General features: G+C 46.1%; 1 long non-coding RNA gene across 1 annotated transcript in view; it reads right to left on the minus strand.

The window, feature by feature from the left end:
- Positions 1-218: 218 nt before the first annotated feature.
- LOC140190219 (uncharacterized) overlaps positions 219-25,838 on the minus strand; it is a 34,407-nt gene continuing 8,787 nt past the window's right edge. Inside the window, exons 2-3 of the long non-coding RNA XR_011883558.1 lie at positions 2,234-2,287; positions 219-866 (exon numbers count right to left, since the gene is read on the minus strand). This is a non-coding gene — a long non-coding RNA (uncharacterized lncRNA). The remainder of the gene's footprint in view (positions 867-2,233; positions 2,288-25,838) is intronic.

The raw sequence follows: 25,838 nt of genomic DNA on the forward strand, positions 1-25,838 counted from the left end.
TAAAGTCAACAACATGAACTGTCCAGCATCCACTCAAGCTTCAGAAAGCCACTTAAAACTAGTTTGTAGTTCACAAAGACAAAGTATTTCTAGGAAAGCTGTAAATCAGATAAAGACATTCATTTAAATTTTCAGTGGGTGGCTCGAGCAATCTTCTATATTTTAATATTTGTTTTCTTTCCTTGTGAGGAAAGGTTAATTTTTGATTTTGTCCAATTCTAAGCAATATAAGGACACCACATTATACTTTCTTTAAAAAAAATCTAGTGTGTTAGTCTGTCAGAAAAAAAAGATTTGTTTTTAAAAGGTTTAGTTATCAAATGTGGCACCAATATACTGCAGATGTTAATAGCCCAGAAGGTACCAGGTTCAGCCCTTGACCTCTGCTAATTTAAGGCTGATTTATACTTGTGCGTCAACACGACGCCATAACCTACGCAAATGGCCTACGTGCGTTGTGAGCATTTATATTTGTGCGTTGGTGTGTCTGCGTCGCTCGGCAATTCGGGCACGTCGCGCATACGCACACACCCGCCCGCGCAAGGCTTCATGGTCATGGTAGTTGACGCACAAGTATAAATCAGCCTTTTCTTGCGGTAAACAAGTTTAAAACCAGAGTCCTTTTTTGTAAAAGCGAAATGTGTCCTCCATAATTTCGGAGGTCTGTAAAGCTTTATGGAAAGCATTGCAGCCAGAGTTCCTTCCCTGCCCTTCAGTCGCCCAATGGGAAGCCATTGCAGTGTAGGAGGAAATGCGATGCTACCAAGTGGACCAATCACAGTTGTTGCGGTCTGCGTTGCTGCGACGCGTAGTTACATTTTGGGAGAGGTGCACGTCAGGCTACAGCGTAGGGATCCGCGTCGGCTCTGCAACACACATAAAAGTTGCTGGTGAACACAGCAGGCCAGGCAGCATCTCTAGGAAGAGGTACAGTCGACGTTTCAGGCCGAGACCCTTCGTCAGGACTAACTGAAGGAAGAGATAGTAAGAGATTTGAAAGTGGGAGAGGGAGGGGAGATCCAAAATGATAGGAGAAGACAGGAGGGGGAGGGATGGAGCCAAGAGCTGGACAGGTGATTGGCAAAAGGAATATGAGAGGATCATGGGACAGGAGGCCTAGGGAGAAAGAAAAGGGGGAGGGGGGATAAAGCCCAGAGGATGGGCAAGGGGTATAGTGAAAGGGACGGAGGAAGAAAAAGGAGAGAGAGAAAAAGAATATGTGTATAAAAATAAATAACGGATGGGGTACGAGGGGGAGGTGGGGCAGTAGTGAAAGTTTGAGGAGTCAAGGCTCTGCGTAGGATTCGCGGTGACGCTGCACCTACAGCGTCGAGTTGACGCAGAAGTATAAATCAGCCTTAACCCCATTGTTAATACACTACACAGACTCAGATGCATAAATTGCTGGGCCTTGTCATTTCCACCGCACTAGATATGACATCCTTCTCCTACAGAAACCCCTTCTACTGTGAACCCAGTCGCCTTTTTAAAATGCCCACCTGAGCGTCTAGATTCACCGCCCCATGATTGTGCAACAATAAATCACCAGTTGGCAGAAGTCCGACCTGAAATGACTGACGCCCCCTCGCTAACCCGGATTTAGTCTTCTATGTAGATGGGAGCTCCTTTATAGACAACCAAGCTGTTGCTTCCGGTATAGAAACCGCGGAGTCTGCTTCCTTTCTTCCTCCTCACTTGGCGTAGCAAGCTGAGCACTCACTAGAGCATGCACCCTAGCCACTGGGAAATAGGCCAATATTTTTACAGATTCTAGATAAGCCTTTGGAGTCTCTCATGTCTTCAGCCAACTTTGGAAAGCTAGGGGTTAGTCCACCTTCTCTGGTGTGCCCACCACTAATAAAATTTACATCGACAACCATCTGTCTCCCTTCACAATTGGCCGTTATTAAATGCTCTGCACACTCTAACAGTACTTACTGAGACTGACTGTGGAGACAACAGAGCTGATTCAGCTGTGAAACAAGCTGCCCTTACTGGAGCGCTGATTGTTCCCCAAATGACGAATCGCTGGGGGAAACTGAATCCCCGTTTCCGAATCAAAGGGTACGCCAGGAATTGAAGATGAGCGTGTTTTACAGGGGGATGCCTCTGAAACAGAGAAGGCCACCTGGGAATCAGCTGGATGTTTTTACTCAGTGACCGAGGACCTCTGGTCTGCGTACCTGAACCTATACTGGGCTCTATTGTAGATTTTGTGCATACCAATACTCACCTTGGCAAGGAGGGAATGGTAAGGCAATGTTTGGAATCGTGGTGGAGCCCGGACCTGGAGAAAGAAGTAGAGAACATTGCTAGACAATGCCTGATATGCCAGGAACATAATCCAGGAAAAGGCAGCCCATGCCCAAAGGGATAACCCCAGTGCCAAGATACCCTTTCTGCCAACTACAACTCGATTTTATCAAATTACCGGGCATGCACTGTTATAAGTATTGTCTTGTAATTCTTGATGTTTTTAGTAGATAGATTGAAGCATATCCCACCACAGATAACAAAGCCAATACTGTGGTGCGTATTTTGTTGAAAGAAACCATTCCCAGATTTGGGGTTCTGGAGCAAGTTGTATTTGACAATGGCCTTCATTTTGTGGATGAGATTAATACCCAACTATGCCAGGCTCTGGGTATTAAACAGGCATTCATTGCCCCCACAGACCGCAGGCCGCCAGCCTGATTGAAAGGGCTAACGGAATGGCGAAAAACCAAATTGGCCAATTAGGACACGAAACCTGTCAAAATTGGCTCAAAGTGCTACTGTTAATCTTGTTCCAGGTGAGAACTCATGATCAGACCAAACATGGTCTGTCAGCAGCTGAAATAGTATACGGCAGTCCATTAAGAACCCCCTGGGTTGCCTTGCCAACCCCGAAATTACCTGAGATGGACCTGAATCAAATGGCGAATGAAATTATAGGGTATATCCTGGCACTAACCAAATCTCTCCAGGTGTTGCATTCTCAGGTGAAGGAGGCTCACAGGGAAAGAAAGGAACCGGAAATTGAAGATCCAGTTCGCCCAGGGGACTTTGTTCTTGTAAAGAACCATCTTAGAAAGAAGCTTCAGCCTCTTTGGAAAGGACCCTGCCAAGTGTTACTGACCATTCCGGCAGCAATCACACTACAAGGACTTTGAAATGGACGTATCTAGGACACGTCAAATGTGTGCATTCATGACTAAGCTATTACTGTCTATACTTAAGCACTTGTATTGCAGTAACCAAGCCAAATGCCTTCCTGTTGCTTTGCCATGGTTATGCCAGGAAAACTAACTCATCTGCCTGCTGGGTGCATGCAGTTATTCCTCCCCATGGGAAGATAGGGGTTCCTCTAATAGCCATTCCGCTGAACAGCAATGAACAACAGTCAGTCTGGGCCTTTTCTAATGCCTCTCAGACGAGTGAGTCCCAAAATTTTACCAGTGGTGTGATTAGAGACTGCGGGTGCCACTGCTTTGATGGTTGGTACATTTGTTCCCCCCCCCCCAGAAGAAGCCATCCAGTGGGGGAGGTCAGACATCATGGCCCTCCACCATTGTCAGATCTGACCAACCAGCAAATACTACCTACTGTAATTTCAAAGGTAAGGGGACTTACTCTCTGGGCAATAGCCGGACCACCACGCCCCCTGAACGGAACTCAGTGGGTTTGTGGGGAAAGAGCCAACTTGTGGCTCCCAGGAGAGACTATCTGATGGGACACCCAACAAGAGAGCAGGAATTGGATGGGGTGCTGCTTCCTGGCTTACCCTGTACCCCACATGCGAATGCTGAAAACCCTGGACCAGCGCCCTTCCCTCCCATGGCAAAAGTGAGGAATCTCACAAACGGAGTGCTTCTGGATGATAGCTTTCCCCTTCTATGGGGCGGCCCACAATTCAAGGGAAATCATTAACCCGGCTGCAGGTTTGGAGGAGCAGCTCAACAGCACCGCTAAGGCCGTGGATGGTGTCCAGGATCAGGTGAGGGCCATCTCCGCTGAAATGATGGCACTCTACGACAGACGGTTTTACAGAACTGAACGGCCCTCGATTTTGTTCTGGCTGAAAAAGGAGGTGCATGTGTCGTTATAGGACAAGAACGCTGCACCTACATCCCAGATGAATCAGAGAACATTACCTCTCTCTCCGTTCACATTCAAAAGGGGGTAAATAAAATCTGGGAAATCGGGACTGACCTACATGGCTTTTTTTTTTTTTTTTTATTTCAAAATATACTTTATTCAAAAATAAATATATACAATAAACCATTCAATAACTTTTCATCCTTTACATACGTTTCCATTATACTCAGTAAAATACCCGTGTTTATAGCCACCCACGTGGCACTCCAGTAGTTCAGCTTAGCATCTCATTGTTGAGGGGTATACTCCCCTCCCACCGACCCCTCCCACTCCCACGGGTGGAGAAACCTATACTGTGGTCCTTCCCCACCGGGCCCTTGCGGTGGCTGCACCGAGTTTCAGTGCGTCCCTCAGCACGTACTCCTGCAGCCGAGAGTGTGCCAGTCGGCAGCATTCTCCCACAGACATCTCCATGTGCTGGTCTTTCACCGAGTTGATGATCTGCCAGCAGCACCGGATGTTGGTCTCCGTGTGCGTCCCCGGGAACAGCCCGTAGATCAGAGAGTCCTCTGTCACGCAGCTGCTGGGGATGAAACGTGACACTAGCCCGTCCATCCTCCTCCATACCCTCTTTGCGAACTGGCAGTGTGCAAAGAGGTGGGTCACAGACTCCTCCTCACTGCAGTCCTCCCGTGGGCAGTGGGGTGCGGAGACGACGTTCCGGGCGTACAGGAGGGCTCTGACTGGGAGGGCCCCTCTCACCGCCAGCCAGGCGAGGTCTTGGTGCCTGTTGGTGAGATCTGGCGATGAGGCATTTTGCCAGATGAACTGGACAGTCTGCTCAGGGAACCACCCCACTGTGTCCATCACGTCCTTCTCCTGCAGTGCCTGCAGGACACTTCGTGCCGACCACTGCCTGATGGCCTTGTGGTCAAAGGCGTTCTCCTGGAAGAACTTTGCTACGTGGGATAGGTATGCCGGCAACGACCAGCTGACTGGGGCGTTGCGCGGGAGTGGGGCCAGACCCATCCTTCGCAGCCAGGGCGACAAGTAGAACCTGGGCACATAGTGGTACTTGGTGCCCACATACCTGGGCTCTACACACAACCTGATGCAGCCACATACGAAGCTGGCCATCAGGGTGAGGGCGACATTGGGGACGTTCTTGCCCCCGTTGTCCAGGGACTTGTGCATGGCGGTCCGTCTCACCCGCTCCATCTTGGATCCCCAGACGAATCTGAAGACAGCCCGGGTGATTTCCGAGCTGTAGGAGCGGGGAACGGGCCAGACCTGCGCCAAGTACAGCAGCCCTGAGAGCACCTCACACCTGATGACCAGGTTCTTGCCCGTTATCGACAGGGAGCGCCCTCCCCACAGTCCCAGTTTCTGTTTCACCTTGGCAGTCCGCTCCTGCCAGTTCTTGTTGCACGCCTCCGCCCCTCCGAACCAGATCCCCAACACCTTCACGTGGTCAGACCTGATGGTGAAGGGGACGCTGGATCGGTCGGGCCAGTTGCCAAAGAGCATGGCTTCGCTCTTCGTGCGGTTGACCCTGGCCCCCGACGCTAGCTCGAACTGTTCGCAGGTGCCAATCAACCTGCGAACTGACCTCGGATCAGAGCAGAAGACGGTGACGTCGTCCATGTACAGGGAGGTTTTCACTTGGGTCCCTCCACTGCCTGGCAGCGTCACCCCTCTTATGCCCTCATCCCTCCTGATGGCTTCCACAAAGGGTTCTATGCAGCAGACAAACAAGACAGGGGAGAGGGGGCAGCCCTGCCTGACTCCAGACCTGATGGGGAAGCTGTCTGTTTCCCACCCGTTGACCTGGACTGCACTACGGATGTCTGTGTAGAGCAGTCTGATCCAATTCCGGATTCCCTCCCCAAATCCCATTTTGGAGAGCACGTCCGCCATGTACGTGTGCGATATCCTGTCGAAGGCTTTCTCCTGGTCCAAGCTGACCAGGCAGGCGTCCACCCCCCTGTCCTGCACGTAGGCGATGGTGTCCCTCAGCAGCGCGAGGCTGTCTGAGATCTTCCTGCCCGGTACAGCACAGGTTTGGTCCGGGTGGATCACCTGTCCCAGAGCAGACTTGACCCTGTTGGCGATAGCCTTGGACAGGATCTTGTAGTCCACATTCAGGAGAGAGATGGGTCTCCAATTCCTAATGTCCTCCCTTTCCCCCTTCTGCTTGTAGATGAGGGTGATGATGCCCTTCCTCATGGACTCAGACATACTGCCGGCCAGAAGCATAGCGTTGTACACTTCCAGCAGGTCTGGGCCCATCCAGTTCCACAGAGCCGAGTACAACTCGGCCGGTAAGCCGTCGCTTCCGGGAGTCTTACCCGACCCGAAGGAACGGATGGAGCCTGTCAGCTCGTCCAGGGTCAGTGGCTGATCCAGACTCTCCCGCTTGCCGTCGTCTAAGACCTGCGTGATAGACGACAGGAAGTTGTGGGAGGCTGTGGATTCTGTGGCCTTTTCCTCGTACAGACCGGCATAGAAGGACTTGCAGATCCTCAGTATGTCGGTCTGCGAGGACGCGACTGAGCCGTCCTCTTCCTTAAGGTTGTGGATCACAGAGCTCCCCCTGTGCACCTTTTGGAAGAAGAAGCGTGAGCACGTCTCGTCCTGCTCCACGGTTTGGACCCTTGATCGGAAGATGATCTTGGAGGATTCCGCGGCGAGGTGCTGGGCTTGCCGGCCCTTCACCTCTCGCAGTTCCTCCCTGACATCCACCCCCTTCGACTGCAGAAGGAGAAGTTGCTGCAACTCTGTCTGGAGTTTACGCAGTTCCCTCTGCTCCTGCCTTGCCTTCTGAATACCCTTGCGGATGAAGAACCTCTTAATGTTCTCCTTGGTGGCTTCCCACCAGTGAACCGGGGAATCAAAGAAGGCTTTCAAGGTTCTCCAACCTGTGTACTCCCTCTCTAGTTCCTCGATGTTCTCTGGGGTCAGCAGCTTTACGTTCAGCTTCCACGTCCCCCTGCCTGCCTTCTGGTCCTCCCGTAAGTGACAGGTGGCTCTCAGAAGGCAGTGGTCAGAGAAGAACACCGGCGTGACGTCGGTGGACCTGACCGTGAGGGACTCAGACAGGAAGAGGAAGTCGATCCGGGAGCGGGCTGAGCCGTCCGATCGTGTCCAGGTGGCTTGCGGCTGTGCTCCACCTGTGGGGGTGCCAAAGGCGTCGCGCAGCTTGGCTGTCTTCACTATTTCCCTCAGGAGTCTAGAGGTACTGTCTAGCCTGCCGTCGGCACTGCCGGGTCCTCCAGCCGCATCAATGGTGCAATTGAAGTCTCCGGCCAGAACGACCGGCTGGGTCGTCACCAGCAGCCGTGGGAGCTGCTCGAAGACGGCCAGCCGCTCGCTCCGCACGGGGGAGGCGTACATGTTGATCAGCCGGAGCGGAGTGCCCCGGTATTTGACGTCTGCTACCAGGAGGCGCCCCGCAACCACCTCTTTAACTTGGGTGATTGAGAAGTTGCCTGTGGTCCTTCAGTAGCATCTTTGCAAGATGGAGCGGTATATTGCTACATTACACTATCATCATTGCAGGACCACCTACCGAACTTTTCCAATTTTTATGGCCCCTCGTCAGCCGGTGCTTTTGCCCTACACCCACAAGATATTTATACAAGGAGTCCCCCTAGGAGGACAGGAGCCCTGAGAAAGAGTGAGGTGTAAATGATGAGAATGGAGACTATGATAATGTGGAAAGCCCTTTGGCCTATCCCAAGGGTTACTATCCACCCTTCCTACACGGATATGAAATTAAGATGTGCAACAACCACAACATTGATAATCCTAGTTGTCATGGAATGACAAAAGGAGGGAATGGGGAACTATATGCAGAACTAAAAGGGCTAGAACCTAACTGACTTACTGGCAGCTTAACAAGTCGTTCTGTGAGAACAAAGAAGCCTTTTTGCATGGAAAAGCTTCTTGGTTTACCCTTACCTGTATGTGATAACAATATATAACAGCAGCTCCATGCAGTGTTCTGGGCTCACTTGGCTGCAGATTTTCTCAAGCTCGGTGAGCAGAGACTCTGTGTTCCCAACTGAGAATGCAAGCTGATTAATAAACAGTTTGTACTTTTAAGTAAACTATGTTTGACGGTTGTTCCCTGGGTCTGAACCTAAAGACCTCTGGTAGAGAAGCAGATTATTGATTTTTTATCATTATTACTTTATTTTGTTTTTTTCCCCTTCTATATCATGTATTGCATTGAATTGCTGCTGCTAAGTTAACAATTTTCACATCACATGCTGGTGATAATAAACCTGATTCAGATCCTGAACTGGAATTACATCTTTAGAAAGAGGTAACGTAAGTTCAGGGAATGTTGAATCTTTGTGGGTGGAGTAAGAGACTGCAAGGGTAAAAAAAAACCTCTTATGGGATTAGTATACAGACCTCCAAATAGTAGCCAAGATGTGTAATTGAAATTGCAAAGGAAGCCGGAAAAGGCATGTAATAAGGCTAATGTCACAATTGTACTTGGAGACTTCAAGGGCTTTAAGAAAATCAGGTTGGTGTTCGATTGCAAGAGAGGGAATTTGTTGAATGCCTACAAGATGGCTTTTTAGAGCAGCTTGTGCTTGAGCCTACCCGAGGAAAGGCCATCTTAGATAGGGTGTTGTGTAATAACTCAGATCTTACTAGGGAGCTTAATGTAAAGGAACCTATAGGAAGCAGTGATCATAATATGATTGAATTCATACTGCAATTTGAGAGGGAATACTATAAGTCACATGTATTAGTATCGGAGCGGAATAAAGGGAATTATAGGGGCATGAGAGAGGAGCTTGCCCAGGCGGATTGGAGGAGGACACTGGTGGATATGACTGCAGAGCAGAGATGGCTGAAGTTACTGGCAATAGTTCACAAGGCGCCGGACAGATATGTCCCACAGAAGAAATTCTCAAGTGGAAGGTATAGGTGACTGTGGCTGACAAGGGAAGTTAAGGACTGCATAAAAGCCAAGGAAATGGCATATAAGGTAGCAAAAGTGAGTGAGGAGATGGATGATTGGGAAGCATTTAAAGTCCAACAGAAGACAACTAAAAAGTGATATGAAAGGATAATATGAGGGCAAATTAGCCGACAACATAAAGCAGGATGCTAAAAGTCTTTTCAGTTATATAAAGAGTAACAGGGAGGTGAGAGTTGATATTAGACCACTGGAAAATGATGCTGGTGAGATAATAATTGGGGACAAAAAATGGCAAATGAACTTAATGAGTACTTTGCATCAGTCTTCACTGTGGAAGACACTAGCAGTGTCCCAGAGGTCTGTGAGTGTCTGGGAGCAGGAGTGAGTGCCATTGCTATTACAAAGGAAAAAAATGCTAGACATATTCAAAGGTCTTAGGGTGGGTAAGTCACCTGGGCCAGATGGATTACATCCCAGAGTCCTTAGAGACGTTGCCGAAAAGATAATGGATGCACTTGTCATGATCTGTCAAGAATCACTTGATTCCGCATGGTACCAGAAGACCGGAAAATTGCAAATGTCACTCCACTCTTTAAGAAGGGAGGAAGGCAAAAGAAAGGAAATTATAGGCCATTTAGCCTAAACTCAGTGGTTGGGGAAGTGTTGGAGCCTATTATTAAGGATGAGGTTTCGAGGTACTTGGAGGCTTATGATAAGTCAAAGTCAGCATGGTTTCTGTAAAGAGAAACCTTGCCTGACAAATCTGTTAGAGTCCTTTGAGGAAGTAACAAGCAGGGTGGACAAAGGAGAGGCAGTGGATGTCATTTACTTGGATTTTCAGAAGGCATTTGATGAGGTTCTACGCATGAGGCTGCTTAACAAGATAAAATCCTACCATGTTACAGGAAAATTGCTGGCATGGATAGAGGAATGGCTGACAGGCAGGAGGCAATGAGTGGGAATAAAGGCAGCCTCATCTTCAAGCAGTCCTATATCCCCACTCACAGCTCTCTTTTACTTATTACGTTCTTGAAAAAACTTTTACTATCCACTCTGATATTGTTTGCTAGCTTGTTTTCATATTTTGTCTTTACCCTTCTAATGATTCTTTTAGTTGCTCTCTGTAGGTTTATAAAAGCTTCCCAATCCTTAATGCTCCATTTTTGCTTGTTGTATGCCCTCTCTTTTGCTTTTACGTTAGCTCTAACTTCCCTTATCAGCCATGGTTGTACTATTTTACCATTTGAGTAGTTCTTCATTTTTGGAATACACATCCTGCACCTTCCTCATTCTTCTCAGAAACCCACACCATTGCTGCTCTGCTGTCATCTCTGCCAGCAGCTCCTTCCAATTTACTTTGGTCAACTCTTCTCTCATACCATTGTGATTTCCCTTACTCCACTGAAATACTGCTACGTCTGACCTTCCCCCTTTCAAATTTCAAGTTGCACTCTATCATATTGTGACCACTGCCTCCTAAGGGCTCTTTTTCCTTCAGCTCCCTAATCGCCTCCGGTTCTTTACATAACACCCAATCCTATATGGCTGATTCCCTAGCAGGCTCAATGACAAACTGCTCTTAAAAGCCAACTCATAGGCATTCAACAAACTCTCTCTCTTGAGATCCATTATCAGCTTGATTTTCCCAATGGACCTGCATGTTAAAATCAACCATGACTGTCATAACATTGCCCTCTGGACTTGCCTTTTCTATTTCCTGTTGCAGTCTGTGGTCCACATCTCAGCAACTGTTAGGAGGCCTATAACTGCTGTCAGGGTCCTTTACCCTTGCAGTTTCTTAACTCAACCCACAAGGATTCAACATCTTCCGATCCTATGTCACCACTTTGTACAGGCATAGATCAAGTGGCTATCCACTCGATATCATCTTGTACACCTCTATCAAGTCATCTCTCATCTTCCTTCAATCCACAAAGAAAAACTCTAGCTTGCTTAACCTTTCTGCATAAGACAAGTCCTCTAATCCAGGTAGCATCTTGATAAATCTCCTCTGCACACTCTCTGAAGCATCCACATCCTTCCTATAATGAAGCAACCGGACTCAACACGATACTGGTCCAACCTACTTTTGATGAGGGAATTCACATCTGGAAGGCACAGCTTCAGTGTAAAGTATTGCTAATTTAGAATGGAAATGTGGAACTGTTTTCTAGAGGATTGTGAATCTTTGCTCTCCAGAAAGCTAGGATCCCCAGCCATTGAATATATTAATCTATAGATAGATTCTTTAATCTATAGGTGAGTCTTGAGTTTGTATCACATGCAGGAAATCAAGAAAAAAATCAGTTGTTTTGGATGATAGTAGTTGGATAAATATTGGATGCCATATCTTGAGAAAAATTCCCCTGCTCTTTACGTGGAGTGTATAATGTCTGATGATGTCTCACCCAAAATTAAAGCACCTTCGACATTGCTCAATGAGTGCACAGCAGGCACTCACTATATACAAACGTACATGCACAACCACACTGTCCCACACTATCTATGTGAGGCAAGCTCTGACTCTGGGTACATGGCAAGATCCCACTCAACGGTCACACAAGATCCTAACCGTCCCATGCACGATGAAAACAAGCTAGCATAGGTTTCAGGTCAAACGGAGTTTTTACTAGGGATCTGAGTGATACATTTTATTTTCTTACACAGAGAATGGCTGATATCTAGAATGAGCTGCCAGAGGAGGCTGTGGAAACGGATGCGTCACTGCTTTTAAAATGCATTTGGACACACTTAAATAGGCAAGGTACAGAATGAAGTGTGTGAAGATAAGTCTTCACCAAGCACCATAAGGTATAGGAGCTGAATTAGGTCATTTGTCTAAGTCCTTCTGTAGTCTCTCTGCTTCCTCAAAACTACCTACCCTTCCACCTATCTTTGTATCATCCGCAAATTGAACCACAAAGCCACCAATTCATTCATCCAAATCATCCACATACAATAACTATGAATTAGATGAACTATGAAAGGAAGCTAGCAAATAATATCGAAGAGGATACTAAGAGCTTTTTCAAGTATATACAGAGTAAAAGACTGGTGAGAGTAGATACAGGACCGATAGAAAATGATGCTGGAGAAATTGTAATGGGAGATGAGGAGATGGCGGAGGAAATGAACAAGTATTTTGCATCAGTCTTCACTGAGGAAGACAGCAGGGTACCGGACACTTAAGGGTGGCAGGGAAGAGAAGTGTGCGCAGTCAAAATTACGACAGAGAAAGTACTCAGGAAGCTGAATAGGCTAAAGGTCGATAAATCTCCTGGACCAGATGGAATGCACCCTCGTGTTCTGAAGAAAGTAGCTGTGGAGATTGCGGAGGCAGTAGCAATGATCTTTCAAAAGTTGACAGATTCTGGCATGGTTCCGGAGGACTGGAAGATTGCAAATGTCACTCCGCTATTTAAGAAGGGGTCAAGGAAGCAAAAAGGAAATTATAGACCTGTTAGCTTGATGTCGGTGGTTGGGAAGTTGTTGGAGTCAATTGTCAGGGATGAGGTTACGGAGTACCTGGAGGCATATGACAAGATAGGCAGAACTCAGCATGGATTCCTTAAAGGAAAATCCTGCCTGACAAACCTATTACAATTTTTTGAGGAAATTACCAGTAGGCTAGACAAGGGAGATGTAGTGGATGTTGTATATTTGGATTTTCAGAAGGCCTTTGACAAGGTGCCACACATGAAGTTACTTAACAAGATAAGAGCCCATGGAATTACGGGAAAGTTACATACGTGGATAGAGCATTGGCTGATTGGCAGGAAACAGAGAGTGGGAATAAAGGGATCCTATTCTAGTTGGCTGCCGGTTACCAGTGGTGTCCCACAGGGGTCCGTGTTGGGTCTGCTTCTTTTTACATTGTACATCAACGATTTGGATTATGGAATAGAGGGCTTTGTGGCTAAATTTGCTGACGATACGAAGATAGGTGGAGGGGCCGGTAGTGCTGAGGAAACGGAGAGTCTGCAGAGAGACTTGGATAGATTGGAAGAATGGGCAGAGAAGTGGCAAATGAAGTACAATGTTGGAAAGTGTATGGTTATGCACTTTGGCAGAAAAAATAAACGGGCAGGCTATTATTTAAATGGGGAAAGAATTCAAAGTTCTGAGATGCAACGGGACTTGGGAGTCCTTGTACAGGATACCCTTAAGGTTAACTTCCAGGTTGAGTCGGTGGTGAAGGTGGCGAATGCAATGTTGGCATTCATTTCTAGAGGAATAGAGTATAGGAGCAGGGATGTGATGTTGAGGCTCTGTAAGGCGCTGGTGAGACCTCACTTGGAGTACTGTGGGCAGTTTTGGTCTCCTTATTTAAGAAAGGATGTGCTGATGTTGGAGAGGGTACAGAGAAGATTCACTAGAATGATTCTGGGAATGAGAGGGTTAACATATGAGGAACGTTTGTCCGCTCTTGGACTGTATTCCTTGGAGTTTAGAAGAATGAGGGGAGACCTCATAGAAATATTTCGAATGTTAAAAGGCATGGACAGGGTGGATGTGGCAAAGTTGTTTCCCATGATGGGGGAGTCTAGTACGAGAGGGCATGACTTAAGGATTGAAGGGCAGCCTTTCAGAACAGAAATACGAAGAAATTTTTTTAGTCAGAGGGTGGTGAATCTATGGAATTTGTTGCCACGGGCAGCAGTGGAGGTCAAGTCATTGGGTGTATTTAAGGCAGAGATTGATAGGTATCTGAGTAGCCAGGGCATCAAAGGTTATGGTGAGAAGGCAGGGGAGTGGGATTAAATAGGAGAAAATGGATCAGCTCATGATAAAATAGCGGGGCAGACTCGATGGGCCAAATGGCCTACTTCTGCTCCTTTGTCTTATGGTCTTATGGTCTAATATAAAAGGAATCAGTCCGAATACAGACCCCTGTGGAACATTATTAGTCACCAGCAGCCAACGACAAAAGGTTCCCTTGATTCCCGCTCTGCCTCATGCCAATCAGCCAGTGCTTTATCCATGCTAGTATCTTTCCTGTAATACCATGGCATCTTAACTTGTTAAGCTGCCTCACATGTGACACCCTGACAAAGGCCTTCTGAAAATCCAGATACACAACATCTATCCTCTGTCTATCCTGCTTGGTATTTCCTTAAGAATTCCAATAGATTTGTTTGCTGACTTTGGCTCATGTGCCTTCAAGTACCCCAAAACCACAACCTTAACAATCATCTTGAATATCTTCCCAACCACTGAGGTCAGAGTAGTGGGCTTATAAATTCCCTTCTTCTGCCTTATTCCCTTCTTGAAGAGTGGCCTGATATTTTAATTTTCCAGTCCTCCAGAACCATCATTGCTAATGTCTCCCCAATCTCTTCAGCCACCTCTTTCAGAACCCTGGGGTTCAGACCATCTGGTCCAGGTGATCTACCTTCTCACTTTTCAGTTTCCCAAGCAACTTCACCCCAGTAGTGGCAACTTTACTCTCTTCTGACCCCTTAACACTCTCGAACTTCTGGCATACTGCGTGCAAATACTTATTCAGTTCATCCATCATTTCACCCATTATTACCTCTCCAGCACTGTGTTCTGTGCTCCGATATTTCATCTCACCTCTCTTTTACAATTTATTCACAAGAAACTTCTGTTATCTTCTATAATATTATTTGTTAGTTTACCTTTGGTATTTCATCTTTTGCTTCTTTTAGACTTATTTAGTTGCCTTCAGTTTGTCTTTAAAAGTTTCCTAATCCTCTAATCTTCCCACTAAATACTGCTGCTTCTTTGGGATGCATCTATCCTGCACCTTCTGAGTTGCTCCCAGAAATTCCAGTGATTGCTGCTTTGCTGTCATCCCTGCCAGTGTGTCCTACCAATCAATTTTGGCAAGCTCCCCGCTCATGTCTCTGTAATTCCCTTTACTCCATTCTAATACTGATATATCTGACTTTAGCTTCCCCTTCTCAAATTTCAGGATAATTGAGCATATTATGATCATTTTCCCCTAAGGGTTCTTTTACCTTAAGCTCTTTAATCAATTCTGGTTCATTGCACAACACCCAATCCAGAATAGCTGATCCGTTGGTGGGCTCAATCATGAGCTGCTCTAAAAAGCCATCGCATAGGCATTGAGAAATTCCCCCTCTTGGGATCCAGCACCAACCTGCAGATTTACCAATTTACCTGCATATTTAAATCCCTTATGACTGTCAAAACAATGCCCCTTTGACCTACATTTTCTATTTCTCGCTGTAGTTTGTAGTCCACATAAGACCATAAGACAAAGGAGCAGAAGTAGGCCATTCGGCCCATCAAGTCTGCTCCGCCATTTTATCATGAGCTGATCCATTTTATCCTATTTAGTCCCACTGCCCCGCCTTCTTACCATAACCTTTGATGCCCTGGCTACTCAGATACCTATCAATCTCTGCCTTAAATACACTCAATGACTTGGCCTCCATTGCTGCCCGTGGCAACAAATTCCATAGATTCACCACCCTCTGACTAAAAAAATTTCTTCGCATTTCTGTTCTGAAAGGGCGCCCTTCAATCCTGAAGTTATGCCCTCTCGTACTAGACTCCCCCATCATGGGAAACAACTTTGCTACTATTCAGAGGTCTGTATATAACTCCCATCAGGGTCTTTTCACCCTTGCAGATTTTTAACTCTACCAACAACTCTACGCTTTCTGACCCTATATCATCTCTTTCTAATGATTTGATTTCATTTTTTACCAACAGAGGCACCTCACCCCCTCTGCCCACCTGCCTGTCCTTTTGCCTTGGACGTTAAGCTCCCAGCTATAATCTTCTTTCAGCCATGATTCAGTGATGCCCACAAGGTCCTACATTCCAATCTGTAACTGTATTAAAAGTTCATCTACCTTATTCAGCACACTCTGTGTATTCAAATATACTTTTTCAATTTTGTCCCCCTTTTTCATTGCAATTCATCCTGTTGACTGTAATTTTGCTCTATCATCAATCTGTCCTTGCTAGCAGTCTCACTACACTACTGCCTCTTTTGTAAACTAACTGCCCCATTCTCAACCCTAACACTCTGATTCCCATCCCTCTGCCAAATTAGTGTAAACTCCCTCCAACGCTCCAGCAAACCTGACCGTAAGGATATTGTGCCCCCTCCCCCCCCGCCCCCAGGTTCTGGTGAACCCGTCCCTTTTGTACAGGTCATACCTTCCCCAGAAGAGATCCTAATGATCCAGAAATCTGAATCCCCATCCCCGTTCCTCAGCCATGCATTTGTCTGCCAAATGCTTCTTATTCTTACCTTCACTGGCACCGGAGATTACTACCCTGGAGGTCCTGCTTTTTAGCTTTCTGCCTAGCTCCCTAAAATCTCTTTTCACGATCTCCTCACCTTTCCTACCCATGTCAAGAATTCTAGCTGATCACCCTCCCACTTTAGACTGCTGTGGACCTGATACAAGGCATTCATGACCCTGGCACCTGGGAGGCAACATACCATCCCGCTGTCTGTAACACACCATAGAATCTTGTCTCCATTCCTCTAACTGTGGAATCTCCTATCAATAGGAGACAGATTTGATGGAGACAGACGTGAAAGCACAGAGGAACATCTGGAGAAACTTCTGAAATGCCCGTTTGCTGCTACTGTCACTGTGCAATCGAGAATCTTCCGGAGGGAAGGCCCCAAAATCCCCGGCTTTGCCTGCTGCTGGCGACCGAGATTGAGGTTGAATCGTTCGGATAGAGATGGTGCTCGGTACTTGGTGTCGGAGGGCTGATCAGAGACTCAAGTTTTCGGACGACTCAGAGTTGGACTGTGGTCAGGCATGGCAGGGAGAGTTTTCTTCCTTCTCCCATCTGCATGAGATGTGGGACTTTTGAGAAACTTTGAGCTCTTTTACTGTGCCCATGGCCTGTCCTTCATCAAGTTATAGTATTATTGCACCGTTGTAACTATATGTTGTAATTATGTGGTTTTGTTAGTTTTTTCAGTCTTGGTCTGTCCTGTGTTTTGTAATATCACACCGGAGGAATATTGTATCATTTCTTAATGCATGCATTACTAAATGACAACAAAAGAGGACTGCGTGTCCTCATAATGTAATCTAATCTAATACTGCAGTCCTCTTCACCTCTCTTCTCTTCTGAGCCAAAGCACCAGGTTAAGTACCAGAGGCCTGGTCGCTGTGGCTACCCCCTTGGTAGGCTGTCCCCCTCAACAGTATCCAAATGGTGTACTTATCATCGAGGAATACTCTACACCAGCTGCCTCTTTCCCTTCCTTCTCCTGACAGTCACCCAATTACCTGCCTCCTGCAATGTAGGAGTGACTACCTCCCTGTAGCTCCAATCTATCACTTCCTTGGTCTCCGATATGAGCCGAAGGCCATCAAGCTAACATGTTCTCTGAGGAGCTGCAGCTCGATGCACCCGGTGCAGATGTGGTTATCTCGGAGTCTGGAGGTCTCCCAGAATTCCCACATCTCATACAAAGAACATAAAGTTGCCCCTGGGGACATTCGCACTGCACTAACTGTGCCCTGGCCAATGAGAAATGAAGAGTACAGAAGAAGAAACTTACCAGATACTTACCTCACTCAAGCCTGATGAGGCAAAGCCACTCCAACAACTAGCCCACTCATACAATCAGCGCTCCGCTTGCCCCTGACTTATTTTTGTTTGCCCTTTCTAATGCCCTGTTCACTGACTGGGTGCAGTCCAACTCCAAAAAGTGCCAAGAAGCATTGCTCCACGGGATGAGTGTAGATGAGTGAAAATGTCAGCGAGTACACTATGAGCCAAAGAGCCCGTTTGTGTTACACAACTCTATAACCCCCATCCAGTCTGTGCCCGGCAAACATCCGTGCAACGTGGGCAAAGTACAATTAGACAAATTCCCATAGCATGGCCCCCGCCCAGCAGGAGCACAACGAGGTCCCATCCAACAAGAAAGATCCTCCCACCCTCCAGGAGAGGAGAACAGGGGATGGGAGAGGGGAGGGAGGAACAGAGGGAAAGGAGGTGGGTGGGTGGGAGGGAGAGGGAAGGAAGGAAGGAGGAGAAGGGAGGGAAGGAGGAGATGGGGAGTGGGGAGGGAGGAACAGAGGGAAAGGAGGTGGGTGGGTGGGAGGGAGAGGGAAGGAAGGAAGGAGGAGAAGGGAGGGATGAGGAGAAAGGAGGAAGAGGGACAGAAGGAAAGGAGGCATATGGAGGAATGGGAGGGAGGGAAAGACGGAATGGTGGAGGGTGGGAGAGGGGGAAGTGGAGAATAGGGGGTTGGGAAGGAAAGGAGGAAGGGGAGAACAGAAGGAAGTTGGAGAGAGGGAGGGGGACGAGAATGTGGGAAGAGAGGGAGTCAGTGCAAGCAGAGTGAGCAGGAGAGGGAGAGGGGGTTTGAAGGTAACTGGTGCGGAGTGAAGGGACAGTGTGGTGAGGGTATGGATGGATTGGGAAGTGAGTGAACTGTGGGGCAATGGGCTGACTATCTCAGCTTGCATTGGGATCTGGACCAGCTGGAAAAATTGGCTGAAAATGGGAGATGGAATTTTATGCAGACAAGTGTGAGGTGTTGCACTTCCAGAGTAGGTCTTACAGAGTGAACAGCAGGCACTGTGGAATGTGACAGATCAAAGGGATCCGGGAATACAGGTCCATAATTCGAGTGGCACTAAAAACAGTGTTTTTTTTAATGGCAGATGAGTTCCCATTCCTGAAACTTCTCGAGATGTCGGATTCCACAGATGGTAGTTTGCTTCCCACATGCCAAGGTCCAAGATGTTTTTGGGTATGTCCACAATATCCTGAAAAGGGAGAGTGAGCAGCCAGAAGTCATGGTACATATTGTTACACAGGAAGGAAAAGGGAGGAGGTGCGGAAAAAAGAATACAGGGAGTTAGGAAGGAAGCTGAGAAGCAGGACCTCAAGGGGAGTAATCTTGGGATTGCTGCCCCGTGCCATGCATCAGTGAGGATAGGAGTAGAATGAGGTGGCAGATAAATGTGTAGCTGAAGAGTTGGAGCAGGGGGCCAGGGATTCAGATTTCTGGATATTGGGAACCTGTACTGGGGCAGGTAGCGCCTATACAAAAGGGACAGGTTGCACTTGAATCTGAGGGGGACCAATATTCAAGTGGGCAAATTTACTAGAGCTGTTGGGAGTGGGAAGTTGGATGATTCAGAAGCTTTTAAAATCCAGCAAAAGGCAACTAAAAAAGCTCTAAGAAGGGAAAAGATGAAATATGAGGACAGACTAGCCAATAATATAGAGCAGGATAACGGAAGTTTGTTCAGTTATATAAAAAGTAAAGGGAGGTGAAAGTTGGTATTGGACCACTGGAAAATGAAGCTGGTGAGGTAGTAATGGGGGAAAAGGAAATGGCAGATGAACTTAATGGGTACTTTGCTTCTATCTTCACTGTGGAAGACACTAGCAGTGTGCCTGAAGTCCATGAGTGTCAGGGAGCAGGAATGAGTGCCATTGCTACTACAAAGGAAAAAGTGCCAGGCAAACTCAAAGATCTTAAGGTGGATAAGTCACCTGGACCAGATGGACTACATCCCAGAGTCCTGAGGGAGGTTGGTTAGAGATAATGGATGCATTAGTCACAATCTTTCAAGAATCACTTGATTCTAGCGTGGTCCTGGAGGACTGGAAGATTGCAAATAGTACTCCACTCTTTAAGAAGGGATGAAGGAAAAAGAAATGAAATTATAGACCAGTTAGCCCAACCTTAATGGTTAGGAAAGTGTTGGAGTCTATTATTAAGGATGAAGTTTCAAGGTACTTGTAGACTAATGATAAACTAAGTCAAATTCAACATGATTTCTGTGAAGGGAAATCTTGACTGACAAATCTGTTAGAGTTCTTCGAGGAAGTAACAAGCGGGGTGGACAAAGGAGAGGCAGTGGATGTCATTTGCTTGGATTTTCAGAAGGCATTTGATAAGGTGCCACACATGAGGCTGCTTAACAAGATAAATTCTTATCATGTTAAGGAAAGGTACTGACATGGATAGCAGAATAGCTGACAAGCAGGAGGCAGTGGGTGGGAATAAAAGGGGCATCTCATAGTTGGCTGCCCATGACTAGTGGCATTCTTCATGGGTCAATATTGGGACCACTATTTTTCACATTGTTGGTCAATAATTTGGATAATGGAATTGATGGCTTTGTGGCAAAGTTTGTGGAGGAGTAGGTAGTGCTGAGGAAGCAATGTGATTGTAGCAGAAACTGGAAGAATGGGCAAAAATTGGCAGATGGAATACAGTGTTGGGAAATGTATGGTAATGCATTTTGGTAAAAGGAACAATAGTGCAGACTATTATCTAAATGGGGAGAAAGTTCAAACATCAGAGGTGCAGAGGGACTTAGGAGTCCTTGTGTAAGACTCCCAGAAGATTAATTTACAGGTTGAATCTGTGGTAAAGAAGGGAAATGCAAAGTTGGCATTTATTTCAAGGGGAATAGAATATAAAAGCAAGGAGCTGAGCCTTTATAAGACACTAGTCAGGCCACACTTAGAGTATTGTCAACAGTTTTGGGTCCAACATCTCAGAAAGGATGTGTTTTCATTGGAGACGGTCCAGAGGAGGTTCATGAGCATGTTTCTGGGAATGAAGGAGTTAATATATGAGGAGCGTTTGGCAGCTTTGGGCCTGTTCTCAATGGAATTTAGATGAATGCGGGGGGGGGGGATCTCATTGAAATCTGCCGAATGTTGAAAGAACTAGATAAGGTGGATGTGGAAAGGATGTTTCCTATGGTGGGGGTGTCTAGGACTATAGGGCATAGGCTCAAAATCAAGTGGCGACCTTTTAGAACAGAGGTAAGGAGTAATTTTTTTAGCCAGAGAGTAGTAAATCTGTGGAATGCTTTGCTACAGACTGGGGTGAAGGCCAAGTCCATGTGTATATTTAATGCTGAAGTTGATCGTTTCCTGATATGACGGGGCATCAAAAGATATGGCGAGTGGGGCTGAGTGGGATCCAGGATCAGCCATGATGGAACGGTGGAGAAGATTAGATGGGCTGAATAGCCTAATTCTACTCCTTTGTCTTATGGTCTTAGGTTCTTGCTGCCTCCTACCAACCAATGCTCTAACCACGCCAGTAACTTTCCAGTAATACCATGGGCTCTTAACTTGGTAAGAAGCCTCATGTGTGGCACCCTGTCAAAGGTCTTCTGAAAATCCAGATGTACAACATCCACCGCATCCCCTTTATCTATCCTACTTATAATTTCATCAAAGAATTCCAACAGGTTTGTCAGGCATTTTTTCCCTTAAGGAATCCTTGCTGACTTTGTCCTATCCTGTGTCCATAACCTCATCCTTAACAATTGACTCTAACATCTTCCCAACCACTGAGGCCAGGCTAACTGGAATATAATTTCCTTCCTGCCGCCTCCCTCCTTTCTTAAAGAGTGGAGTGACATTTGCAATTTTCCAGTTCTTTTCCAGTTCTGAAACCATGCCAAAGTCCAAGGATTCTTGAAAGATCATGACTAACGTCTCTATAATCTCTATCACTGCCTCTTTCAGAGCCCTAACGTGCAGTTCATCTGGACCGAGCGTCTTATGTATCTTCAGGTCTTTCAGCTTTTTGGTCACCTCTCCCTTTTAATAGTAACTTCACTCACTTCTCTTCCTTCACACCCTTCAACACCTGACAAACTTCTGGTTGTCTTCCACTGTGAAGACTGATGCAAAATATTTAGTTCATCTGCCATCTCCTTGTCCCCCATTATTTCTCCAGCTTCATTTTCTAGTGGTTCTTTATCGACTCCCATCTCTCTTTTATTTTTTATATACTTGAAAAAGCTCTTTCTAGCTATCTAGATATTGTTTGCTAACTTGCTTTAATATTTAATCTTTTCCTTCCTGATGATTCTTTTAGTTGCTTTCTGTAGGTTTTTAAAAGCTTTCCAATTCTCTATCTTCCCGTTAATTTTTGCTTTTACATTAGCTTGGATTTCCCTTGTCAGCCAAAGTTATACTATTTTTCTATTTCTTTGTTTTTGGAACACATCCATCCTGCACCTTCCTCATTTTTCTCAAGTCATTGCTGCTGTGCTGGCATCCCTGCCAGCATCTTCTTCCAATTTACTTTGGCTGGCTCCTCTCTCATACCACTGTAATTTCATATACTCTACTGAAATACTGCTACATCAGACTTTACTTTCTCCCTATAAAACTTCAAGTTGAACTCAATCATACTGTGATCACTGCCTCCTAAGGGTTCCTTTACCTTAAGCTCCCTAATCACCTCTAGTTCATTACATAACACCCAGTCCAGTATAGCTGATTCCCTAGTAGGCTCAACAACAAACTGCTCTAAAAAAGCCATCTCGGAGGCATGCAACAAATTTTGGGATCCATTACCAACCTAATTTTCCCAATCTACCTGCATGTTAAAATCTCCCATAACATCATAATATTGTCCTTATGACAGGTATGGATACGGTTAATGCAAGCAGGCCTTTTCCATTGAGTTTTCCATTGAAATCCTGGGATTTACACGCACACTACTCTCTAGAGTTTACAGAGAATGGTGTGAAAAAGCAAATAAATAAATCTAGTAAGCGGCAGTTCTGTTAGCAAAAGCACCTTTTAACGAGAGGTCAGCAGCAGACAGTTTTCACCCTACAGTTCTTGAGATGTTGGGTTGCGTTGATAAGGTTCCCTATGCAAGGCTCATTCATAAAGTAAGGAGGCATGGGTTCCAAGGAGACCTTGCTTTGTGGATCCAGAATTGGCTTGCCCACAGAAGGCAAAGGGTGGTTGAAGATGGTTCATATTCTGCATGAAGGTCAGTGACCAGTGGTGTTCCACAGGGATCTGTTCTGGGATGAAGAAGTAGTAGGTTAGATTAGTAAGTTTGCTGATGACACAAAGGTTGGGGGTGTTGTGGAGGGTTGTCAGAGGTTACAGCGGGACATCGATAGGATGCAGAACTGGGCTAAGAAGTGGCAGATGGACATCAACCCAGAGAAGTGTGAAGTGGTTCATTTTGGTAAGTCAAATTTGAAGACAGAATATAGTATTAATGGTAAGGCTCTTAGCAGTGTGGAGGATCAGAGAGATCTTGGGGTCCATGTCCATAGGACACTCAAAGCTGTTGCACAAGTTGACAGTGTTGTTAAGAAGGCGTATGGTGTATCAACCATGGGATTGAGCTCAAGAGCCATGAGGTAATGTTACAGCTATATAAAACCTTGGTCAGACCCCACTTGGAGTACTGTGTTCAGTTCTGGTCACCTCATTAAAGGAAGGATGTGGATAGGAAAGAGAAAATACTAAGGAGATTTACAAGGATGTTGCCTGGATAGGAGAGTTTATGAGAATAGGTTGAGTGTACTTGGCATTTTCTCCTTGGAGTGATGGAGGATGAGAGGTGACTTGATAATGGTGTATCAGATGACAAGAGGCAATGATCCTGTGGACAGTCAGAGGTTTTTTTCCCAAGGCTGAAATGGCTAACACGAGGGGACATAGTCTTAAGGTGCTTGGAAGTAGCAGAGGGGACATCTGGGGTAAGTTTTTCACACAGAGAGTGGTGGGTGTGTGGAATGCACTGCCGGAGATGGTGGTGGAGGTGGATACAATAGGGTCTTTTAAGAGACTCTAAGAGTACATGGAGCTTAGATAAATAGAAGGCAGGGAATTTCTATGGTAGAGAAATTCTAGGCAGTTTCCAGAGTAGGTCACATGGTTGGCACAACACTGTGGGCTGAAGGGCCTGTAATGTGCTGTAGATTTCTATGTTCTGTGTTCTGTACATAGAGGGTGTGAGAGTTTAAAAGAAGTGAGCAGAGGCATTCAGCACATTTTGTGAGCCACAGTTCCTGAGGACACATTGCATTGTGCATAATTATGCACTTGGTAATGTCCAATTAGAAGAAATTAGGTTTAAGCAGTGTGGTCATTACATGAGTTGACCAGTGTAAGACCATAAGGGTAGGGAGATGAAGAGGCGAGCTGTAGTGGTTAGGGGAAAAGAAAGGAGGTTCTTTGAAGAAGAATGAGATTCCCAGATGATGTGTTGCCTCCAGGGTGTGAGGTCAGGGACATTCCAGATCCAGTCCAAAGATTTCTTTAGTGGGATGGTGAGCAGCCAGAGATCGTGGTCCACCTTGGTACCAGTGACATGGGTAAGAAGGGTCCTTCAAGGTGATTTCAGGCGCTAATTTAAAGGACAGGACCTCCAGGGTTTGATCTCAGCATTGCTACCCATGCCGAGCGTTAGTGAGACCAGAAATATGAAGATCATGCTATTTAACATGTAAAGATGGTGCAGGGGAGAGTGGAGCAGATATCTGGATCATTGGGCTCTCTTCCAGGGACAGGTCCCACAGAACAGTCAGTTTGCATCTTAGCTAATGCTGCATGGTGGAGTGGGGGTTGGGGGTCAAACTAGAATTGCAGGGCAATGAGAACCAGATACCAGAGTAGATAATGGTGTCATTGTGGAGAAAATCATGACATTTTGATGGTAGCAGTTTGTATTTTAATGTCAGAATAAAAGGCATGAGGCAAGGTTGAGGGAACCTTGGTTTTTGAGAGATATTGAGGCCCTAGGTTGAAATAGATAGAGATGCATCCCAGGTATAAACAGGCAGGAACAAATGAGGTAGTTGAGGAGTATAAGTTTAGCCCCCTGGTAAGCCTCAGGCTCGCTCAGCTCGCTTTCGTCTGGGGGAGCAGTCTTCGGCCCCGCCAAACTGGGTAATCAAGTTTGTGTAGATGCTGTGTGATGTACTCCATCTCGCCAAATAACAGACAGTACACCATATGCGATTAAATGCTTATACTTTATAGATCTTACTGGAACTATGTAATTAATAGAGATACAATATAAAAGGAAAGTAAAAGGCACCAAACTTATCAAAGTTCAACCACTTCATGCACAACCGTTGGAGCTCAATAAATGGAGCCTTCTTTCCACCATTCGATCCCCTCTGACCTCCTTGACCCACCGGCTGGGACCAACCATGGTGGTCGAGCGGAGCATGTCCAGCATGTCCTTCCTCTTTGGTTCTCCTCCAGAAAAGCTCTCGATCTTGGACTCCCTCTTGGGTCCAATCCTCACCCATCTTACAGCATCTCTCTCATTGCGTCCTCTCTCTCTCTCTGTCCCCATCACGCCTTCTCCCCAAAGCCCGCGAAAATGATAGCTTACAGACACACAAGAAAGAATAACATCTATCCCAATTGGTTAGCAAATGAATACAATTCTCGTTATCAGTAATTATAACCCAAACAAGCTGCTACCGTTAACTCAGCAGTTAACATTACAGAGTAGCCATTTTATTAGCCTTAGCAGTAACATAAAAGAAGAAACCCCTTACGTAAGAAATACAAGAGAACACTTAAGAAGGAAATCAGGAAGGCTGAAAGAAGACATGATTTTTCTCTAACAGACAAAGTGAAGGAGCAAAGGGAAAGCGAGGGACAAAATTGGTCCTCTGGAAGATCGGAGTGGTGATCTATATGTGGAGCTGAAAGAGATGGAGGAGATCATAAATGGATTTTTTGTATCTGTATTTATTCAAGAGACAGTCTATAGAGGTGATTCAAAGCCGCAGTGAGGTCATGGACTCTGTACAGATCACAGAGAAGGAGGTGTTTGCTGTCTTGAAGCATTCCCTCAGACCCTGTGGGAGGGTTGTGGGGAAATTGCCCTAGCAGAAATATTTGAATCATCCTTAGTCATGGGTAAGGTACCGAAGGATTGGAGGATAGCTAATGTTGTTCTGCTGTTTAAGAAAAGCTCTAAAAGTAAACCAGGAAGTTATAAGACAGTAGCCCGACATCATTAGTGGGAAATGAGAAAATCTGCAGATGCTAGAAATCCAAGCAACACACACAAAATGCTGGA

Source organism: Mobula birostris, chromosome 29, assembly GCF_030028105.1.
Source record: "Mobula birostris isolate sMobBir1 chromosome 29, sMobBir1.hap1, whole genome shotgun sequence".
Taxonomy (NCBI): Eukaryota; Metazoa; Chordata; class Chondrichthyes; order Myliobatiformes; family Myliobatidae; genus Mobula; species Mobula birostris.